This window comes from Neomonachus schauinslandi, chromosome 16 (genome assembly GCF_002201575.2).
Source record: "Neomonachus schauinslandi chromosome 16, ASM220157v2, whole genome shotgun sequence".
Lineage (NCBI taxonomy): Eukaryota > Metazoa > Chordata > Mammalia > Carnivora > Phocidae > Neomonachus > Neomonachus schauinslandi.
Window position 1 is genome coordinate 46,601,145 of NC_058418.1, and position 6,567 is coordinate 46,607,711.

Consider the following 6,567-nt stretch of genomic DNA (forward strand, 5'->3'; position numbering starts at 1 on the left):
TTGCACAACACTGTAAATGTATTTAAAGCCACTGAACTGTATATTTAAAAATGGTTAGGGTGGTAAAGTTCATGTTATGTGTATTTTACCACAATTTTTAAAAAACGGAAGCTCCGCATCTTTTCATATCAGAGCCATTGTGTTTCCTTTTTTTGTGAACTGTTTGTATAATTTTCACATTTCTTATTGGTTTCTTGGTCTTCTTACTGATTTACAAAAGCACTTTATATTAGCTCTTCACCTTTTAATATAAATTGCAAAAATGTCTCCCATTTTTTATTAACTTGGTTTTTGATGGTGGTGGTGGTGGTTTTTAGCTAGCTATGAGGTAGAGATCTGACTGAAACATGTTTAAACCATTTTATTATGGAAAACTCCAAACACTGCAAAAGTGGAAAACAATGTTATAATGAACCCCAAGTAACCATCATCCCCCCCACTCCAACAATGATCAATCCAGTCAACCTTATTGTATCTATACCTCCACCCAACCCTGGATTATTTTGAAACAAACCCCAGACATCTTATCATTCCATAAATACGATTTCAGGATATATTATTAAATGAGGTCTCTTAAACAAAAAACTAACCATGATACCATCAGAACACTTAAAATTAGTAACAATTACTTAATACCCAATGGTCAGTGTTCAAATTTCCCCTATTCTTTTTTTTTTTTTTTTTAAGATTTTATTTATTTATTTAATTGACACAGAGAGAGAGACAGCGAGAGAGGGAACACAAGCAGGGGGTATGGAAGAAGGAGAAGCAGGCTTCCCGCCGAGCAGGGAGCCCGATGCGGGGCTCGATCCCAGGACCCTCGAATCATGACCTGAGCCGAAGGCAGTTGCTTAAGCAACTGAGCCACCCAGGCACCCCCAAATTTCCCCTATTCTAAAACAACTTTTTTTTTTTCAGTTTTATGAATAAAGTCCATACATTGTAATGGGCTGACAGGGCTTTTAAAATTTACAGATTCTCTCTTTTTTTTTTTTTTTAATTTTCAAGGTATTCATTGAAGAAACTGGGCCATTTGTTGATTGTATCTTCCATGGTTTCAAATAACCTGGTCCTCTGATACCAACATATTCTGTACATTGGTGTTGTCAGCTTTGGGGTGATTTCTCTCTTCAACACTACTTTCAGAGTATCATACTTCCATTGTCTTCAAATGAAGATGGTTGTCTTTGTTTTTCATGACACTGAGAGCCATTGGTGATTTTTACCTCGATCCATTAATTTATTCAGTGTTGGCTAAATTTTTTAGCAATTGGTTCTCCAATTGTCCCTGCATCATTATAGAGTAATTCGCCTTTTCTCCCACTTATTTGAGAATGTATCTTTGCTATATGCCAATTTTCCTTTAGTATCTAAGCTTATTTCTATGAATATTTGAGTTTACTTCTAGACTGGCAGGTCTGTGTCATTGATCTATCATACCCTTTTAAGAGCAGACTTTATAATATGTTTAATATCTGAGAGGGCCAACACCATTCACTACTGTTAGTTTTTTTAAAAAATTTCCTGACTTGTCTTGCTTGTTATTTTTCCAAATAATTTTTAAAAATCAATTTATCTACTTCTCTCTCCCATCTCCAAAAAATGAACAAAAAAATGAACAACAACGACAAAAAACCATGCTGGTATTTGTACTGGAATCACATTAAATTTATAGATTAACTTGATTTATTTTTGATAGTCTTCCTATCTCATAGTATTTTTTCAATCTTTACAACAACTCTAAAAAATGAGCTCTTTTATTATTATTATTCCCATTTTACAGATGAAAGATCTGTGTAACTTGCTCTGGATCACACACAGGACTAGCGGTGGGAGCTGCCATTTAAGCTTCTGTCCCCCGGACAGAAACCCAAGGTGCGAGGGAGCCTGTCCCTCTCCTCTTTGCCCCTTGCTGCTTAGTAGCTGTCTGCCTCCAAAGCCCTGTGCTCTCATCTGCCATCTTCCAACTCCCAAATTCCTGTTCCACTTCCTCTCTTGCACTGGGCAGTTCACCAGCAAAGCTAGGCTTTTCAATGAATGATTCAAATCCAAATGCTACACTGAGGCAGTTGGGGAGAACCTTCTGGAGGAAGGAAAACTGAAGGTAGACTTCGGACAGTCAGGCAGAATTTGGATTGATGGAGGGGATGGGAGGGCAGAACCAGCAAGGGGAAATGGGTGAACCAATCTGACATCTAATTGGAAGGTGGTAAGGGTGATGATGAGGGTTTCTGTTGGAGCTGAGGTAGAGAGAGGGTCTCTTTGTCCTGCCCATGAAAGGACATCTCAGTTCTCCCTGCATCATCTGCCAACAGAGATTTGGGAGATCGATGTAAACTCAAAGAATTCCATGTACCTTCTGCATGTGAGGGAATGTTGTCATTGCACATGACTCAGGTGCAGAGGCTAAGCCCTTGTAGGAAGGGCCTGGCAGCTGGTTTTATGGGCAGAGCATGGGGTTGCATGTGGATTACTTAGTCTCCACTGGCCTGTGATGGGGACAAAAGAAACAGAAAAGCATTCCAGAGGTAACCTTAGTCAAGGTCCAATGCCTCTGGTGGCCACTTGGCTACTTACCCAAGGACCTAGGAATAACACCCTTTTGGCCCTCAGTGGATGGGTGGAAGACTAGAATATGGGCCCTGAGGACTCAGTGTACCCACCACCTTTGTCAAAGATAAACAAAGCTAGACACTAAAGTGGTAATGCCAGATTTTAACCAGGAATATACTACTGCAATAAGGAAGAGGGTCCAATGTGAACTGAATTCAATTTCAATTTGTAGAGGTGACTGGGCATTTTAAAGAGAGAATGAGGGAGTATGAAGGCAGGTGAGAGGGACGCAGTAGTCAGGGAAGTGAAAAATGACAAAGGATTGGTCGGTGTAAATGCTTAGGCCAGCTGTGTCTGTTAGCTGGCAATTATCGAAGTTCGGATTCTATCCTCCCAGAGAAACTGGGAGACAGAGGCCTTATCCTTTCTGATGATTACATTTCAAAGGAATGGCTTTCAGGTCCTTGGGAAAGGCACACCTGAGCTGCAGGAGATACATATACATCTCAAAGGGACAGAGGAAGGAGTCGCAGTTGCAAGCCCTTTGTAGTAAGTGGGTAAGTTGGAGTAATCACCTATCTTCAGGTGTTGGCTAAAACAAACCATAAATCCTTTTGGCAGCCTTGAACTTTATCGGGCCGACACTTCAGAAGAGCTAGGGTCATCCTAGGGATGTGGCCTTTGAGCTGTTAGAAACTATGTTATTGTGTTTAAGTCTTTACTGTGCAGGAAGGAGGATGAATGAAATCATTTGTGTTGAGGAGTGTAGTTTTTATAGGCCAAGGTTGAGGCCTATTGGAGAAGAGAGCTTAGAGGAGCCTGGCTTAAGTTTGGTCAAGCAGTGAATCTTTGTCACCTTACAGCTGGAAGAGTCTAGGATTGTGCCTGAGGGTGACGGTCACCAAGTCTTGTCTTCAGGGGCTTGTAGCTCCTAGAACAGCAGGACAGCAGGTGGTAAGGAGAGTCCACCTGAGAGGGCAGGAAGCCACCTTCCCACCTCTCACTACCCCAGCCTGTTTTATTTTTATTTATTTAATTTATTTTTTAAAAGAGTTTATTTATTTGAGAGACAGAAAATGACCAGGGGGGAGAGGAACAAGCTGACTCCCCATCGAGGAGGGAGTCCAACGTCGGGCTCAATCCCAGGACCCTGAGATCATAACCTAAGCCGAAGTCAGGTGCTTAACCAACTGAGCCACCCAGGTGCCTCCCCAGCCTGTTTTAGGACATAGCCCACCCAGACGCAGTGGGTTCTACTGAGCCCACTGGACTCCCGGTTTGAGAATACACCCCTTGGCTTACATCCATGGCAGGGGGAGGCCTGAGGGGGGGGGGGGCAGTTAGCACCAGAAAACCTTCCCAGCTTTAGAGAAAACACCAAGGGCTAAGATCTGGAACACCTTTCAGTCAGATGGCCCACACCGTAGTTTTCCTTACAGGATGAACTGATTTGTTTATTCATTACAATTAAAAAGAGCACTCCTGTGCTAAACTACGCTAGGACCCTGCCTTACAAGGCCAGGCTTTTCAGAAGCTAATATTCCACAGCAGGCCTATCCTTGAAGGACAAAGCCAGAACTCTAGCAAACAAACAGCAACAGTAGCAGGTCTCAAAGTGGTTCCCCAGACCAGCGCCCAGCAGCCTCACCTGGGATGCTGTTAGAAATGCAAATTCCCAGGCACACTCTAGAGTTAGTGAAACAGAAACTGCGAGTGGGGAGCCAGCTTTATTTGAGCAAGCTCTCCAGAATCTGATACACGCCAAAGTTTGAGAACAACTGACCTACAGGCTTCCGCGCTGCCAGGGGAGATGAAGCTTGGAGGGCGAAAGTGCGGTCGACCTGGAGCTTCCCGAAGGGTTTGAGTTAGGTTTGGAAGTTGGGGAAGGTCCCTGATAAGAGAAGACATGGAAAAAAATTATTTTAAACGTGTGCGCCTTACCCTAAACTGTAGGGAGGGAGCTAAGAACATCTGACAAAAGAGAGTGCGACTGGAACGAGGTGCTGCGGGAAACCCACAGTCACTCGTTTTCCTTTTCCCGGGTGGGGAAAACCCCATGCCCACGCAGCTCCTGGAGCCCCTTCTCCTCTCGCCTGAGCGCAAAGGCCCCACCACAGCTCCTCCCGCTTGCAGAGCCCGGGCACGAGGCCAAGCTGGTCTCAGGTCATGGCTCTTTGGGAGCGCGAGTGGGAACTGTACTCGAGGCGCTGTTTAGGGGCCCGGAGGCTTCCCCTTAAGCCGGGATCGGCCGCAGCTGGCCACAGCCGCGTCTGAGAGGCATCCTGGGCTACAGTTTGCACCTCCTTGGGGATCCAGGTATTCAACCCGAGCCCGGGGCACCGCAGACCCCCACATCCTCTGTTTCAAACGCCGGGAGCCCAGCCTTCTGGGAAAGGAGATTTCCCATCCGCCCCCACCCCCGACCCCACCCCCTGCGCGGTAGACCCCCTGGCCCCAGACGAACTACAAAGCCCATAATCCCTAGGGCGCGAGCGCTGTCTTTCGGGAGTTGTAGTCCTGGGTGTGGGGCACCTCTAGCGGCCCAGCGCCGGCTGCACTCCATATCCCAGCATGCCCGCGCGGTTGCGGGTGGAGGAGGGTGGGGAGAGACGGAGAGGATGTGAATGGGGAGGGGGCAGCCGCCCCCTTCCCCCACCCTTTCCTTCTAGCCGGGCTGGGGTGGGGGGAGGGGCCGGGCTGAGGCGGCGGCGGCGGTAGCTCGCTCCCGGAGGGCAGAGCTGGCAAGGGCGGGACTGGCCTGCTGCGGGCGTTCGAGGGAGCCGCGGAGCTAACGGGTCCGGACGCCGCCAGCGGCGGCAGCTTTCTGCACGGGCGGAGGCGGCGGCAGGAGCGGCGAGCATGGCCCGCGCGGCGCCCGGCGCTGACTGAGGTGCGCGGGCGGGATGAGGGCGGGCGGGATGCGGGGCGCCCCGGGCCCCTTGCTGCCTGAACCCCTTCCGCGCCGGCGGCTGGCTCGGCCCAGCGGCCCAGACCGGCCCGGTCCACCCCGGCAACTTCCCCAGGGTCGGGGCTCTGGGTTCCCTCATGGGGGCGGGGGTCCGCCTGTCTTGGCCTCAGTCTCCATCCCCGCCTTCTGCTTCTGCACCTCAAGCCGCTCCCAGCCCTTGAGGCGCGACTGTTCCACTCCTTGGTGGCAGCCCCCAGCCTCAGCTTTGGGAAGCGCTCCCTGCCCCAGTCTGGACTTACTGCCCACTGGCTAGTTCGTACCCCCAACCCCTGCGTGCTCTTGGCCTCTGAGCTATCTGGAGACCCCTGCCCCGCTCCCCTTGCCCACAGGCTGTCTTTGCACCATCAGCACCTCTCTCCTCTTTCCCCTACTTGGCACTGCCCCGTGGCCACCCCCGATGGCCCAGTTCTCTCTGATAAGACCTAACAGCTTGACCTCCTTCCCACTTTGGAGAAACTGAGGCATGACATAAACCAGGAACTTGGCCAAGGCCATGCCCCAGTCCTTTGAGGGCTGGTCTGAGCCCATGCCTTGGAATGGAAGTCATTTTTTTCCTTCAGCCATTCCACTGTAACTGGACCAAACTTCCCAAGCCCCCTGCTGCAGCTCTGGGCAGAGCTCACTTTACTTTCCCCTTTAGCTTTCTATCACTTCTTTTAACTGCCTCCTCCTTCCCATAGCCCACTTCTGGCCCTCTCTGCCTGTAAAGAGTCACCCACCCATTGCTTCTTTGCTCAAGTTAGCCTTTCAATTTCTATTTCTTGCTAACTGCATCCATCTCCCATCTTGTCTCTTGCTTTACAGCTGCGTAAAGCACTGAAGAACAGAGTCTAAGGTACTGGGGGAAAGGAGGAAGAGAAGTGCTAGGGGCAGAAAAGGAGTGGCCGCGTCTTCCAGCCAAAGCCTCCGAGGGGGCTTCAAGGCACTCTGGGGCCTCTGGGAAACAGTCATTCCTAGCCTCTAACTCACACTCCCATCTTGCTTTGGGACAATTGTCTAGACGCCGGTTGGTCATTCCTTCCTCTTATTACGCCTGGTGAGGTCTG